General features: G+C 36.9%; 1 long non-coding RNA gene across 1 annotated transcript; it reads right to left on the bottom strand.

Annotated features, from left to right (window-relative positions):
- Positions 1 to 2262: 2262 nt before the first annotated feature.
- LOC138348562 (uncharacterized) lies at positions 2263 to 4133 on the bottom strand. The gene is made up of 3 exons (XR_011221249.1): positions 4039 to 4133; positions 3429 to 3475; positions 2263 to 2705 (listed from the first exon to the last, which is right to left on the bottom strand). It is a non-coding gene; the product is annotated as an uncharacterized lncRNA (long non-coding RNA).
- Between the last annotated feature and the right edge of the window lie 14405 nt (positions 4134 to 18538).

Genomic DNA, 18538 nt, shown 5'->3' with positions numbered 1-18538 from the left:
GACCGGAACCTAAATGTTTGGGAAAGGGGAAGAAAATGGGGTTAGTACTCCACATGTATTATGTATGAGACCATATGCACATATAATATCAAAATATGCTAAAAGGGACTTTTATTCAAAACATCTAATTTTACTAGCTAAAAATTCTCATGCATAACGAAGCAAGTCATACCAATCAACTAAACATGCTTACTAACTCAAGCAAGTAATATGTATCCCAACATATTTGAACCCATGATTTACTAGTACCCTATCATCAAGGAATAACATCACAAGCATGACTAAGAGTTAACCATATAATAATAAGTAAGACAATTAACCATGAATCCTTATCAAGTCAACAACTGAAATGACCAAGTAAAGCCTCATAACCTTACTCAATCAAGTAGACTCGACAAGAAACCATAACCAATGTCCAACTACACATAACATACTATTAAATATACATTTCATCCTCTTTCAACAATATAACCCAACACATACTCATAACTGAACTAATCAACATATAGTGTCAACAATGTGCAAGTTCATCTTGTACATGTCATATATAGTCATAACATAAACATATATAAGAACATCTTCCTACGACTCCCCTCAAGGATAACTAGTGCAATGATTAGGTAGAGTCTCATAGCCCTACCTAGACTAAGCTAGACCCCTTAGGTTATCGTTGTTAGAGTTCAAGTCCTTTAATTATTTGGTAACATCTTGTCCTAACCAACATATACCACATTAGCTAGTGTGGAATTCGGTGTCATAAAACCCTACACCGAAAGAAGGCGGACTACTTGCCAAGGTAGTACCAAAACATGAAACATAGCAACTACGTGGATCCACTAGCTAGTATTCCTATCGGGGCAACATAGTTCAAGAACTAGGAGATATAGTTGGGACCCTCTTTATTGTCCATGCTTTATAGTCTCCAATCCCAAGAGTAATTTAGTGCTCCTACCTTCCCGAAGTGGTAAGAGACACTCCTCAATCTAGTTCACTCGGTGTTAAGCTAGAGTCCCTTTTAAAAATGTCTTTAAGCCTTTAATCATCAGTCTGTCGCATCCCAAGACCACACCGTAGAAGTTAGGGTACAATCTCAAATTGTAACCGGCATACTCGACGTCTCGGAGGTCTTATTTTCATATCATTCATTGCATAAACATAGTGAAAAGTAGTGCGAAATTAAAACTTTTCACAAAACATAACATTGTCTTTAAAAACTCCTTCATATTAAGCAGTAGGAAATACTAAGTCTCAATCTCATCATCTTAAGACACAATAATACTTGGGATACGGACCATACATCAAGAAACTAATATAGAAATACTTAGTCTATTACAATACTTCAAATGGAAAACATAAAATACATATATGCCCTCGAGTCAAATGAAGACATACTTCAAATTTTCTTGAACGATGCTATGGTACAAGTCTTCCTTCCCAAAAGCTCCTCACCTACCAAGAACTATATAGATAGATAAAAGCATGGAGTTATTCCAAGCACATGTACTAAGTATGGCATTATGCATAAAAATCATGAAAATTGACTTTTATTGGAAATATGCATCTTTTCTTTTAATAATCATATTATAATAAAAAAAACATTTAACAACTTAGAAACACATAATATAACATTTAAACCAAAAATCATACTTTAGAGATCACTTTATAGTAAACTCATTCACTATTATAGTCAATTATTTCACTGTACAGTGAAGATGCTTATTCTTCATTAAGACACCCTTTAGCATGTAATCTTCTCACTTAAAGCTACCCTATGATTCACTTAAATCGCACAAAGAGAGACCGTCCATACACCCTTTCTAGATGTTCCTAAATGAAACTTAAGATTACTATAATGAGTTACATACACACTTTAAGACATCAAACATATCATCACATAGACACTATGCCATTTCCTCATCAAAGGCTATCAAAATAATTAAGTAGATCAAGAAGATAACGTCCATGATTGACCTCTTCAAGAATTCCTAAATAATCCTTAAGACTTCCTAAGTTCGGATCACGTCCACATAATCAACATCTTCCCTAACTAGAGTCATTTTTAAGACTCGTCTAGTTAAGATACAAAATAACCATTCCTATGCCCCCTACACACCTTAACTAGACAACCCTTAACTACTCTATATGTCACGACCCAATCCGATGGGCTGTGACTAGTGCCCGTTTTGGACACTCACATACAAACCTGCTAAGTATAACCAACTGAAACTACGACTATATGGAATTTAATCAAATCAAGACAACCCCAACGCCATATATATATATATATAGTGGACCTGTCTCATAAGGAGTCATAACCATTCAACCGTAACAACATACGCGAGCTGACAAGGCCGCCACTATCCAAAGCATAATAGCATACGCAAGCCAACAAGGCTGCCACTACACAATACACAATGATGTACGCAGCTGACAAGGCTTCCCCTGTACAAGCGAACATCCCAAACAAACCATGTCAAGACCATTATCCAAAACATATATATATATATAACCCACATAATGTCTACAGACCTCTAAGAGTATAGTAGTGAAACTCGACGGGACAGGGCCCCGCCATACCCATAGACAAGCAAAAGACTACACAAAAAGTTGTGTACCAAAACGACTGGGCTACAAAACAGTGGAGCTCTCCCAATCAGCAGAGTAGATATCCTAGGCGGGAGGATCACCAAACTGTGCGTCTACACCTGCGGGCTTGAAACGCAGCCCACCGAGGAAAGGGGGGTCAGTACGGACAATGTACTGAGTATGTAAAGCATAAGGTAAAGATGACAGGATACCAACATGGTAAGTCGAAACAAAATATCGCTACACATGTACCCTTTTAAGTGAAAATCATGCATATCTTTAACATATAAGGTGCCCAACTTCCCTAGTAAGGGGCTCGGCAAAATAATCATCACATCATCTCCGTCATCATCATCATCATAACCATCCTCATCACCAATCATATATATAATATACATACCCAGCCCTCTAGTAAGGGACTCGGTGACATATGCAAGAAACTCCGCACGAACATTACCCGGCCCGGGACTCGGTGAAATGATAAATGACTCTATGCACGAGCAGAATATTATGAGCAACCATATGCATTTAAAATCATTTCTTATAACTCAATAGAACAATCAACGTGAACCAGCAAAGAGTATTACCAAAGATTAACATTTTATCAAGATTATGAACATTTAATACAATATGGAAACGTAAAATCTCAATGACTCTAAGAAGTACTACCATAGATATGAGAAATCATTAAGCCTTGGACATAGCCGATATATAGAGGAATAGTTGTGGAAGCAAGAATATACGTCACCTAGACGCTATAGAAGTAAGTATCAGACCTGTTCGTTATTCACTAATTTTTAAAAGTCATGTCAAACAAAGACAGAAGGAGTAGCGTTACATACCGTATAGTCGAGCCGCACGTCCAATATTTACTGCTCAAGCTATTAATCTATAACAAGCAACAATCATGCTGCAATTAGATAAACGTCGCGCTTTACTACTAATTGTAAGCTAGCTAATAATCTAACGAAAATCAGGCAGCACTTCCCCTATTTTCCTTACTTCGTCCCAATCCGACAACAACCCAAATTATTCACAGCAATACCAATAACACATATAACCCAACGAATCATATTAAACAGCCCCCTCCCCCAAAACAGTTCCGTCTCGGCAACCATAGTAACGAAGCAACGACACACCGAGCGATAACTCGTTTTATAATTCGCAACACATCTACCTTATCGTATTTATCCTTTGGAGTATATACCCATAATCACATTTAACATATACATAACGCCAAAACAGAATTTCCCGCTGTTTGCTTTAATCGAAAGAGCCCAAGCACTAACACGACACCACTAATAATCCGATTATGGTTTCCGTTCATACTTAGCACATTCATTAACTAAAACAAACTTCCTAAGCTACCGGTCACGCCCCCTTCTTAACATTAATGGCTAATTAACAAAGGCATTCTAAGGAATTAACACACCAAGCAAAGAGATAACTAACCAAATTCCTTGCAGCTGCTGGCCAAGAGTTGCATGGTTGGTTTTCTCCATTTCCACGGCTGACTAAGCCAAGAGGTGAAAAAGATGATATGTTATAATATGAAGTGGAGGCAACCCCCCTCTACTCGTGTCCCACTAAGGCCAGCTCCCAATCTGTTCCCTTTTAATTGTCCTTGAGTGGTGGGGCCCACTAGATTAATTTAATCCTAATCAGCCACTAATTAATCCCTCACTTAAAGTTAATGGCACTTACATTAGCCAAATCATACTTAATAACACATTTGGAATTAACATCCTTGCCTAATATTTCTTTAATCATTTGAAACTTAAAATAAAATCTCATTCCCCAGACTTACATTTACTAGTTCATGACGCGCACTATGTATAAAAATACGAGGCATAACATCCTTCCCCCCTTAGGACATTCGTCCTCGAATGTTAAGTTAGCGTCTTACAAAAAAAAAAGTTCCAGCAAGGTTTGTGTCCCTTACTTGATGCATGTATGAATGTCGATGTTAGATGTGTTGACTTAGGATTTTAAAGCCTCTTAGTCTTGTATGTATGAATGACATGAGACCTGAATGTTTTTAAGAGGATCCTTTATGTGAAACCTTGAACCTAGTGGTAAGGTTATGAACCTTGAAGTAGAAAGCTGTAATGGTGATATTCTTGTAATGAAGAATGGACTTAAGATTGATTGGATGGAAAGGCATCATATAAATCCTTAGGAAAGTCATTATGAGCTTTTTGTCAACATTGTAAGGCTGCCCTAGGGGAACTCTATTGTAGGTTTAATGTAATTAGGTTACGAACTTCATATGGAACCCCTTTGTATGAACCTTAATGTGAATTATTCTATGAGACCAAAGGCTGATTCCGAGTGAGTATGGTAAGGGGAGTAGTTCTAGTTAAAGTATGAGGTAAGAATACAAAGTAATCCCTTCATATTTCTTGACCATGTGCTTGCATGGGATTTTCCAGGTTCTACCATTGGCAAGTAGAACACCCTCATCGGAGTAGGATAGAATTCTGGATTTCATATTTTGCTACAATGGTCTATGTCGATTATTGCCTATTCTCTTCATGTGGGATACCTATTAGCATTAGAGAATTTCAATGAAGTTTAAGTGGTGGTATGGGACGTTGTCTAGACATTGCACAATAGGCTTTGATGATGTTAGTGAGAGTCCCTAATTCTTCTTCAAGACCATTACTTGAATGTCCTCTATATGATGAATCTGTCTTAATGAACTAATGAAAATGGAGGAGTACCTAATATAGAGTGACTTAAGGATTCCTTAGTTAAAGTTTGAAGAGGGCATAAGGGATGACCTCTTCATGTCTTATCTATGGAAGTCTTGAGAATAACTCTAGTTAGGGAAGTTGGTTGATTCTTTGGGCATGATCTAAACTTACGAAGGCTTAAGGATTATTTAGGTAACCTTGAAGAAGGTGTATGGGTGTTATCTTCTAAGAGTTCTTAAGTAAGTCTTTTGATAGCCATGGTAAAGAGAATTTCATATTATGCATGTCAAGTGTTTTTGTGTATTGTAAGTGTGTATGTATTTCATTACGAGTAGTCTTGAGGATCATTTAGGCATGCTTAGAGGGGTGTATGGGCGGTCTCTCTTTGTGTTTCATAAGTGAGTCTTAGGATAACTTTTAGTGAGGGAATTACATGCTAGAAGGTGTTTATGATGAATAGAAGAGACTTCACTGTAAATGTGAAGAACTTCACTGTACAGTGAATTGAGATTACTGTAAGGTTGACCCTAAAATTGTACTAAATTGCTTAAATATTATCTTATGTGTTTCTAAGTTTATAAATATTGTTCTTATGATTATATTAGTATATTTAAATCAAAGGATTCATATTTCAAATAAATTCATTTTCGTGATTTTGATGCATTATTCCATACTTAGTACATGTGGTTGTACTAATTCAATGCTTATATCTATATCTATAGTGGTTGGTAGGTGAGGATCATTTGGGAAGTAAAACTTGGATCATGGCACCATTAAAGTAAAATTGAAGTATGTCCTCATTTCACTCGCGAGCATCGATGTCTTTTATTTCTCTTAATGAAGTATTGTAATAGACTTAGTAGTACTATATTTCTATTGTGTATGAGTCGTATTCTAAGTACTCTTGTTTCTAAGCTTTGATGAGATTGATACTTATTAATTCCTGTGGATTTAATATGAAAGAGTTTTTAAAGACTATGAAATGTTTTGAGAAAAGTTTTAATTCTGCGCTATTTTTCACTATGTATATGCGATGAACGTTGTGGAAGGGCTTGTATAAGACCTCCGAGAGGTCGAGTACGCTGATTGCACTCCGAGAGTGCCATATCTTCTAGGGTGGTCTCTGGATGTCCCAATTTTGATATCACAGCATAGGATATGAATGTACATTTAGGAATCAAAAAGTCTCATCAAGTCAAGTCTAGTAGAGTCTCGACCATCGATGTGAGTCATGACACATATAGGGCGAGAGGCTATAAGATGATAGAATTTCCCTTTTTTACTACTCCTATGTCGTGTCATAGAGTAAAAAGTTATGACTACTCTTTTCTTATGGATTTACTGGTGTTTCTAGGAAAATGAATACGAGGAGGACACCGTCTAGGAGGTTTGAGGAGAATGATGTTCATGATTCCTCCTCAAGATGAGCAAGTTGAGCAAGTTCCTCAAGATGGGAAGGAGTCAAAGATGCTTAAAGTTCTCAAGTGTCTCCCCAAGGTGATCAAGTCCCTATTGTGGAAGGAGATAATGAGGTTTTGGTGGTTCCCCAAAGTTGAGTAATACAGATATTAGAGAGGCTTTGCTTGCATAAGCCCGAGCCTTGAATATTCAAGCAAATTTGAGTATGGTGCTAGGATGAATGTTGCGGATCTATGCTGGCAACATAGTTCAAAGACTAGAAGATTTTGAAGACCCTTGTAAACCTTGGTGGTAGTCTCATCTCATGAGCCTTACATGTTCTTGCACAAGCTCATTACTAGTCTATCGGTACTTAGATTAATTTATCATACTTTCAACTTTTAGAGTTGACTCATACATTATGGAAGCTTGCTTCTAGTATGAGGTATGCTTATCTCAATGGATGACTTATCATCCCTTTCTTTACTTGATGAATGTGAACTTAAATCTTACATTATCATTATGGCGTGAATGAGACTTGTCTCATGATTTCTAACACCCTCTTATGTGAGTATCTTTAACATAACTGTTTAAGTGCAAGTGAGACTTGTCTCACTTCATTTAACAACCCATTCTAGATCAATTTCATAACTCATAAGATTTTAGTTATTTCATTATTCACCTTATCTTGTTCAATGTTATTTGGTAGTCTTGTACCATTCTTTATGAAAGTTATGGGGACTCTTTATTTGTGCTACTATGTTCACAAGTTCATTTAGATAGGGTATGTTTGGACTTTTCCCAATCATTGGCATACCCTAGGTTATGAGTTCATTGAGTTACATCTTGTTTAGTCAATCTTTAACATGTATTTTTCCTTACAAGAAACTTCATAATTTACATTTGTCCTATAAAATTAGTATGACTTAGTCATTGGCCAACTCTATATCATATTTTGAAAATAATATTGCTAGCCAATTTATTGGCATAACCCAAACTTTCACTAAACACTGGTCATGATAATATCATTAGCCAAGTCAATTAACTTCATTGATATACTATAGTAATCTCATAATTTCAAGCAAGCCAACTTTTAAAATTTGATTAGCTTATAAGAACAATTTCATCTTCTCAAACACAATTGGCATTGCAACTTTTTCTTATCTCATATGAATGATGCTCTAATCATATGGATGTAACCTATAGGTCTCATTCAACATTATCAAAACATAGAAACCTACATAGAATGATAAGTTAGCACCACATACCAACAACATGTTCGAGATTTGCATTATACATACTACTAGAATTTGAAATAGGGAGAACTAGGGAGATGAAAATTCTACTTTCATTGGGAAACCCTAGTTTTTTTTGAATTCAAAACCTTTGAAAAGGCTCCTGGGGAAAGGAATCCAAGAGAGAAAACCCATACCTTACTGTAGAATTGAATCTACGAAGATCACCCTGTAGTTTCCACGAAAATCTTGAAGAATTTGCCTTGAAATTTCCTAGGGAGAATAGATAGTAATTTTTCTATTTTTCTTCACGTTTGTTCACTATTTTTATTTTGAGTTTCAACGTGAGTCTAATTCTTAGAAATTGAATATTGACTACTTCAACTTAGGCTAATCAACTTAATTAAATAAATCAGTCATCTAATTAGCAAAACGCCCCTCCTAAATTGACTAAAAATAGGAGAGCATTTTACTTAGTCAAATTCTGAAAATTTTGCAAAAGTTCAGGTACGACCATGATTTTTAATTAATTAATTAGGTTCCTAATGTAATTAATTAAGTGATCTAGGGTAGTTACTAAAGTATACCTAAGTCACTAGGACAATAACCAACCCATTTGGACCATCCTAGGTTAGGTACTAGGATGTTTCTTGAGTTAGTTACTCGGCTAGTGTCACCCGGTTAGGTCTTAGGATTTCGGGAACACTATTTAGTTTATTTTAGTTAATCCTAGTTTACTTATCTAGTTAAGTAAGATAGTTAGAGCCTAGGATTGGTTAGGAAGCTAGGACCCACGTGGATTTACCCGTACGCACGTATGCCCCCTAACCGCCCTAACCAAGTTCGGTTGGGCTTGGCGCTTGTACTCTTGGTGGTTAGCACATGTGCTGCTGCACAATTATTTTCCAAGGACCCTCACTATGTCCATGGGCAATGCTTAATCTACATGTCGTTTTAAATGATCATGTGCCATGGTACCTAGGCTTGACACTTGGATGCCTCATACCTAACGTGTGTTATATGAAGTCAAATATTATAGCTTAGGGTCTTCATTGCAGGTACAATTCCTAAACAAGCTTGGATTGGAGCATTTGAACATCAAAGCATATCATAATACATAAAAATTGGCTAACCTCCTTAAGCCAATATTCTTTAACATGCCCAATAATACTCAATATTGGGCATTGGGATGCCTATGTACCCCAATACCTATTCTTAAAACCTAATAGACCTTTCTCTAGACAAGTACATTTTCTGGAATGTTACAGTCTCTAATCCAGTTGGTGACCTAGTTATAGCTTGACGGGTGTGCAAAAATTGCCATGCCACATTATCTCAGAAAGTCACCTCAGCCGATCTTGTAGAGTTTGAAATGGTAGACTTCGATGTCATTCTAGGCATGGATTGGTACATTCCTGTTATGCCTCAGTTGATTGTAGAACTAGGATTGTTCATTTTCAGTTTCCAAATGAACCAATCTTAGAATGGAAGGGTAGTAGCATAGCACCTATGGGTCGATTCATTTCTTATCTTAAGGACAAAAAGATGATCTATAAGGGTTATCTCTATCATCTAGTTTGGTTTAAGGATTCTAGCTCTGAAACCCCAACTCTTGAGTCAGTTCCAGTAGTCAATGAGTTTGCAGAAATGTTTCCAGAAGATTTTCCCAAAGTTCCTCCCAAAAGGAAAATTGATTTTACTCTCCTTCAAAATACCCAGCCTATTTCTTTTCCTCCTTACAGAATGGCTCTAGCAGATCTTAAGGAATTGAAAGAGCAGTTGATAGACCTTCTAGATAAGGGCTTCATCAGACCTAGTATTTTATCTTGGGGTACACCAGTGTGGTTCGTAAAGAAGAAAGATGGTTCTCTCAGAATTTGCATTGACTATAGACAGTTAAAAAATGTCACAATCAAGAATATGTATCCTATCCCTAGGATTGATGACTTGTTTGACCAACTTTGGATGCTAGTCACTTCTCAAAGATAGACCTTAGATCGGGTTATCATCAGCTCAAAGTTAGAGATGGTGTCATTCTGAAAACAACCTTCAGAACTTGGTATGGTGATTGCTAATTTGTAGTTATATCATTTGGACTACCCAATGATCCTGCAGATTTCATGGATTTGATGAACAGAGTGTTCAAACAATACATGGACTTATTCGTTATCCTCTTTATTGATGATCTCCTCATTTACTCTAGAAATGAGGAAGAACATGCAAGTCATTTGAGAGTTGTTTTGCAGACTCTCAAAGATCACTAGTTATTCACTATGTTTAGCAAATGAGAGTTCTGGTTGCAATCCATTGCTTTTCTTGGTCTTATTGTATCTAACGAGGGGATCCGAGTGGATTCGCAGAAGATAAAAGTAAAGAAACAATGTCCAAGACCAACCTCTACAATAGATATCAGGATTTTCATAGGTCTAGCGGATTATTATAGAAGGTTCGTGGAAGTATTTTCATTCATAACCTCACCATTGACTAGGTTGTGAGAAAAGATTTGCAGAATTTAAAACTAGTTTGACTACAACTCATCTCTTGACTCTACCAGAGGGTTCAGATGGTTATGTGAGCTATAGTGTTGCGTCCCTAGAGTTAGCCTAGGTTGCATGTTGATGCAGCGAGGTAAGGATATAGCTTATGCTTCTAGACAGCTTAAGGTGAATGTAAGAACTATCCAACTCATGACCTCGAGCTTGCAGCAGTGGTGTTTGCACTCAATATCTAGAGACACTACTTGTATGGTGTTCATATAGATGTGCTCACTGACCATAAGAGCCTTCAGTATGTGTTCACCCAGAAAGAGTTGAACTTCGCTAGAGGAGATGGCTTGAGTTCCTTAAGGATTATGATATGAGGGTGCATTAACATCCTGGTAATGAGAATGTAGTAGCAGATGCTTTGAGTAGATTATCTATGGGTAGTGTATCCCATGTTGAGGAAGAAAAGAAGGATCTAGTGAAGGATGTTTACAGGCTTGCTCGCTTGGAAGTTTTCCTTATGAGCATATGAGACAGTGGTGTAAGTCTAGAATGGGGAAAATCTTCTGTGGTAGTGGAGGTTAAGGAAAAGCAAGATAGTGATCCAATCTTGCTTGAACTTAAAGGTGTAGTCCATAATCAGAGAGTGGAGGTTTTCTCCCGATGGGGAGATGGTGTACTTCGCTACCAACGTAGAAGAATAGTTCGCTACCAGTGTAGATTGTTTGTTCCTGATCTGGGCGAGTTAAGGCAACATAATCTTGAAGAATCCCATAACTCTTATATATATATATATATATATATATATATATATAAAGGTTTACATAGACTCCTCACATAGGAGCATTACATAGGCTGCTACTTTTAGTTCACATACATAATATGTAAAGATATTCTAATAGGAAATGTCTTGCTTTTCAACCATCTAGATCGAGTACAATATTCGGGCATATCCCTTACTTCATTAAAACAAGAGCCACATATAGGCATATACAATAATAGTCTTCAAATGAAAGATAAGGAACTAAATGTGTTTAAGACTAAAACAACATCCAATATCTAGATAGTGGCATCGTCCTCAAAAAGTGAGGACCTACCAAACTTGGAAAATGAGAATCGAAGTATTCTTCAAATGGCCCTCGATAAGGTCAACGATCAAACCTATATAATTGTAGAAACATAAAAATAAGGGTTAGTACAAACTTGTACTAAGTATGGAAACATGCACATAAAACATTTGAAATCATGCAAAAGAGGACATTTGTTCAAAACCATACTAAGTTACTTTTGAAAAGCCTTATGCAAAACCAAGAACCCATATAAGCCAAATCACATATTACTAAACACAAGACCATGTACAACATAAGACCAACATCATCAATGTATAGCCAAGTCATGTATACTGACATACTTTAGTACATAATCAAAACAACTCCAACATCATGCTATCACAACAAAGCATATATAAGAGTTCATAACATTACATCATATATAAGACCCTTACTTATAGCCCACCACCATGTCTAAGCCCCATAGCCTTATTCAACAAACTAAACCCAACAAAGAACACAAGCAATGCCTAACCTCACATAACATAGCATCAAGAGTAGTCATCATCATATATAGCTAAATAGACCAATAGGTTGTTCATAATTGAAACTAACATCATATAGTATCATCAACATATGAAGTCAACATATGCATAACATTTACTTTATAAGACATAATAACAACCTTCTAATACTTCCCTAAAAGCCAACTAGTGCAATTTATAGGTCTCTCACATACCCTTACCCAAACTAAGTCAACCCCTTAAGTCACTCTAGTTAGTGTTCACTTCATTATACATTTGGGAACACTTGCCTTAACCGACATAGGCCAAAAGAGCAAAATTTTGAAGTTGGTGTCATTAAACCCTACACCAAAAGAAGGTGTCTACTTGCCAAGGTAGTACCAAAACATTAACATAGCATTCTTGGTGGATCCACTAGCTAGTATTCCTACGGGGGCAACATAGTTCAGGAACTAGGGGTTATGCTTCGAACCCTCTTTATGCACTTTGCATCATAGTCTCCAATATCATGAGTACAATAGTGAACCTACCTTCCCTACACAGGAAGGGACACTCCTCTCTACTAGTTCACTCTATGCTAAGCTAGAGTACCTTTGAAATGTCTTTAAGTTCTCCTTTAACAATCATAACTTAGTTTAGGTCATAAGGGACTTACCCTTGTCTATATCCATTATCTAATTATGAATTGCATGAGAATATTCTTTCAATACAACCCTCATGTGTGAGATCAACACATCATCATCATCATCATGTCATAATAAGACACATAGACAATTCATAACCAACCTTATATCATTACTACTTAAACATAATCTCACACCTTTACATAATCAAGACATTTCAATTTCATCATCATATCAACACCTACTTAATACAATCACAATATATGCTTCAATTGAACTTCATCATAAAGTACAAGTCATCACAGTTGAAGTAAAGGTTCAAGATCACAAAGTCTTACCAATTTCTCTTTCAAAATCCATCATCATTGATATTACCCTCAACCAATCAAATTTCATCCATAAATATGTTTAATAGCATCATAAAATAGTAATTAACGCAAGAACTAAGTCAATTGCATCAATACTAGTCAATTCAACATGAGTTCATAACCTAGGGTTAGGGAATTTTGATCAATTCATGAGCTGTTCTACATACTAGGTTTAACATCAAGAAATAACATGATTAACCAATAATACATTATAATATAATCATAATAATCAAAGGAAATAAAAAAAAATTCAATTTGAAAGATCCATTTTGGATTAGAAACAAATCAATGTTCAATTCAACTTTTGGAAATCAATTTGGAAGAACCCCTTGTGGAAAGGAATCCCAAAGGTGAAAGGTTCCCATACATTGTTGATCCTTGAATATTGATGGATAAAAGTAACGTTCTTGCTGCCCTAGAACAATTTGAATTTTCTCTTCAATGGAGTCTTCCTTGGGAGAGAGAAAGTAAGGAAATGGAAGAGTAATTTGATTTTGGGAATTGTTGGGTGTTAAGTTGGGTTTAGACTTATGGTAGCTTATATAGTCACTTAACTAACTTAATTAACCACCCCTTAAGCCCTAATTAAATCCCTAATTAATTAACTAATTAATTGAACCAACTTAAAACTCATAGCAAAATCACAGACTTGACCTATGAGACCTGACCTATGATCCGTAGGTCAGTCTTTACCTCTACCCCCAACCGTCCTGTACATCCATATGTACGTTTGGTCTTTGGACCAGTCTTGAATTTTGTCTAAGTTTCCAACGGTTGAGGAGTCGACGCCCCGTCATCCAGGCTACGCCTCATCGATGATAAGCGTAGGTAGCCTCTATTTTATGACAGTTTTTCATCCAATTTTGAAGGGTCTCCTCGAGGACCCTTAAGGTGGGTCCTTGGGGAGTCATACCTAGACGTTTCCACCCTAAACCTACTCTAATTCTAGTTTGACACATTTCCACCAAATTTCATTAAATTCTGACTCCTAAAAAACCCCGTGAAATTGGCTAAGGCACACTAGCACCTCTTCCACTAGTCTCCGGACGTTATGAACGTTTCTTGATGTTTTGACTGGAAAACTTCCTAAATTACTTATAAACATTATTTTAGGTCTTAGAACAGTGTTAAGAACCTTGGACACTCATGTGAGGCTCTAGATTAAGTCTTGGACTTGCGGAGTGATACATTATCCCCCCCAGGAATATTTATCCCCGAATGACACTAAAATCTTTTGAAGGGAAAGAATAGACTCAATACTAGCAGCCCAACCAACAACAACATAACCAACATGAGTTATAACTCAAACAAACATAACAACATGACATTTACACATAGCAACTCAAAACATCATTTATCACATATAAGAGCTCAACATCACACATGAGGGATTTCTTTCTCAACAACAACATGATCTCAACAACACATTGAGCCAAAACTCTTTTTCAAACACATCAACATGCTCCATATCATTTCATCAAGGCAACAATATACCAATTACACAAATAACTTCAAATCAAGAAAATAGCATTTTTCCATAAAAACTCATTTTTAACAAAAACTTTTACCATAATTATGTATATCTTTTCAAAACAAGTCGAATTCAAATTTACTCATTATATTCATTATTATTAGGAACAACTAACCTTAATTAGAAAAGAGATGAGGATAACGGAACTTCATGTCGACCTCGGCCTCCTGTGTTGCTCCGTCAACTAGGTGGTTCCTCTATAACATCTTTACGGAAGCCACCTCTTTGTGCCTCAACTTCTTCACTTGTCAATCAAGGATTTCCACCAGAACCTATTCATAGGATAGGTTCTCATCCACATTTAGAACCTCAATAAGAAGAATGCACTCGAGGTCACCAAATGCACTTCTTAAGCATGAAGATATGGAATACCGGGTGAACCAAAGCTAGCTCACTATGTAACCTCAACCTTTATGCAAACACTTTGCAAAATGTCATAGGAACCCACATAACGAGGACTAAGTTTCACTTTCTTGCCAAACCTTATCACCCCTTTCATAGGGTAAATTTTCAAATACACCTTATCACCTTCTCCATATTTTAAATATCTTCTCCAATTGTTGGCATAAGACATTTGCCGGCTATATGTTGTTTCAATCGGTTCCTTATCATATGAACTTTATCCAAAATCTTATAGAACAATTCGGGACCAAAGAGTGAAGACTCGCCAATCTCAAACACCCAACTAGAGACCTACATCTCCTACCATACAAAGCCTCAAAAGGATCCATGTAGATAATCGAATGGTAACTATTGTTATGAGAGAACTCAACCAAAGACAAGTGTTCATCCCTACTTCCCTTGAAATCAAATACACAAGCTCTAAGAATATCCTCAAGGGTTTGAATAGTGCACTCCACTTAACCATCCATTTAGGGATGAAAAGCGATGCCTTCACTTGAGTACCCAACCCTTTTTGGAATGACCTCCAAAATCGAGAAGTAAATTGAGCACCTCTATCCGAAATGATGGATAAGGGGATCCCATGAATACTCACAATCTCATTGATATAGATTCTTGCATACTTTTCTACCTAATAAGGAGACTTAACGGGAATAAAGTGAGTGAATTTCGTCAACCTATCCACAACCACCCGTATAAAGTCATTTTGCCTTCATGTCTGAGGCAAACCCACTATGAAGTCCATATTAATGTCTTCCCACCTCCAAGAGGGAACTTGTGTCTCTTGAAGTAGGCCACTCAACTTTCACATGTTGGCAATTTGGACACTTTTCAATAAATTCCGCTTGTGTCCCTTTTCAATCCATCCCACCAAAACACTTCTCTAAGATCAGGATACATCCTAGTAGAACCTGGATGAATTGAATAATCAAAACCATGAGCTTCCTATCAAATCCAGTTTCTCAAATCATCCACATTGGCACACACAACCTCCCTTGGTACTTCAAAACAACATCCCATTCTAAGGAGAATGACTCATTAAGCTTACCAAGAACCGATTCCTTTAACTCCATCAATGATGTATCAAGGTGTTTCTTAGACTTCAACTCAACCACCAAAGACGATTCGGAGTTATGATGGACCATAAAAATACCATTAGGAGAATCCTCCAAGCAAACACTCAAACGAGCCAACCTATGAACATCCTTCACTAAGTATTTCATTCCTTTTTCCATATAGGACACACTGCCCATGGTCATATGACTTAGAGCATCCGCAACTACGGTGGCCTTGCTGGGGTGGTCGAGAGCACTCATGTCGTTATCTCTCAACAATTCCAACCACCTTTGTTGTTGGACATTTAACTCCTTTTGAGAAAACACATATTGAAGACTCTTGTGGTCAGTATACACATCAACATGAGTACCATATAGGTAATGCCTCCATATTTTCAAGGCAAACACCACGGCCGCTACATGAGTTCGGTAGTTCTTCTCATGAATCTTGAGTTGCATAGAGGCATAGGCTATAACCTTCTCGTGTTGCATAAGAATACAACCCAATCCCACCCGGGACGCATCAGAATATACTAGAAAACCTTTTGTACCCTCCGATAAAGTCAACACCAGAGCGGCTGTAAGCCTATCTTTTATGGATTGGAAGCTTCTTTCATAACCTCCAACCACTCAAATTTCACATTCTTTTGGGTCAAAATAGTCAAAAGAGATGCAATGGATGCAAAACCATCCAAAAACCTCCTATAGTACCCGAATAGACCCAAGAAACTTCTTTTTTGATTGGAGCTAAAAGTCTAGGCCAATTTCTAACCTCCTCGGTTTTCTTTGGATTGACCTCTACACCCTCACTACAGATGACATGACCAAGAATCACCACCGACCTTAACCAAAACTCATTTTTTTGCTGTACTTGGTAAATAGTTGGTTTTATATGTTAACCCTCATTCTTCAAATATACCAAGATGTCATCTATGAAGACAATCACAAAGACATCTAGGTAATTTCGGAACTCCCTATTCATTAAGTCCATAAATGCCGCCGGAGCATTAGTAAACCAAAAATCAATCACTCTAAGCTCATAGTGATAATATCTTGTTAGAAAGACCATTTTGGGAATATCTTCATCTCTCACCCTAAGTTGGTGATATCCCAATCTCAAGTCAGTTTGGAAAATTAGCTTGCCCCTTATAGTTGATCAAACAAGTCGTTAATTCGAGAGTGAGCATACTTGTTCTTAATGGTCACTTTATTGAGTTGCCGATAGTCAATACACATCCTAAGTGACCCATCATTCTTCTTCACGAAAAGAACCGGAGCACCCCATGGGAAAATACTAGGTCGAATGAAGCTTTTATCTAGTAAATCCTTGAATTGAGCCTTCAACTCTTTCAATTAGGCCGGAGCCATCCTCTAAGAAGGAATTGAAAAGGGATTTGTATCTGGTAATAAATCGATACTAAAATCAATTTCTTTTTCGGGAGGAATTCGGGGAAGATCATTAGGAAAGACCTCCAGAAATCTCCTCACTACATGGAATAACTCAATGGGAGGAGTTTTAGAGTCTATATCTTTGACCCTTACTATGGTATAAACACCGTTTAGAGATCATCTTACAATCCTTTAGACAAGAAATGATACGACCTCTAGGAATAAAACTTCCTCCCTTCCACTCTAAGACAGGTTCATTAGGAAAATTAAACTTGACCACTCTTGTGCCATAATCAATGGAATCAAAACAAGCATGCAAGCGATCTGTTCCCAAAATAACATCAAAATCTACCATATCAAGTTCTACTAATTAAAAATGGGTAACTCTATTAGGCAACAATATAGTACAATTTATATATACCCTTTTCGCAACCATTGAATCACCTACCGGGGTAGTGACCATAAAAGTTTCATTTAAGATATCGGGCAAAATATCAAACATTCTATCTATCAAAGGAGTAACAAATGACAAGGTAGCCCCTAGATCAAGTAACGTATAAACATTTAAAGAGAAGAATTGTAACATATCGATCACCACATCGAAAGAAGTCACTTCTTCACCCGTAGAGCGGATAGAATAAAAGCGATTCTTTCTTGGAGCATCAACATTAGAAACACTTGTTTGCCCACTACCGTTGTCTTGCCCCTTCACATTAGGGAAATCTCTAACCTTCTGACCACTTTTACCACATCCAAAGCAATTGTCCGTCCCAACTAGGAATTTACCCATACGTTTCTTGCTACACTTTTTATAAGTAGGCTTCTTTCTTGGCGAACTAGTACCTCTTACCTTTTGAGACTTAGGGTTAGACACCCTATCATCACAAACCTTGGAAAATTTTGAAGCGACTTGATTGGAGAACCTCTTCTTTAATCTTGTCTTATCTTGAATTTCCAACCTCCCCTTTGAAGAACCACTTCAAAAGACTTTGACCTCTTGGACTCTCTATTATTCCTCTTTAGTCCACTTTCTTCCACTTGTTGAGCATGAACCATTAGACGAGAGATATTCATATAATTATGAAGCATAACTGAATGATATTCTTCCACCAAGTCATCGGACACTCTATAAGATAACGGCTCATCTCATCCCTTGGGTTAGACACCAACGATGGATCATACTTTTAGTAAACTTCAAG

This window comes from Solanum lycopersicum, chromosome 5 (assembly GCF_036512215.1).
Source record: "Solanum lycopersicum chromosome 5, SLM_r2.1".
In the NCBI taxonomy this organism is placed as follows: Eukaryota; Viridiplantae; Streptophyta; class Magnoliopsida; order Solanales; family Solanaceae; genus Solanum; species Solanum lycopersicum.
Note: the sequence above shows the minus strand (reverse complement) of the source record. Positions and strands in the feature narration are given on the sequence as shown.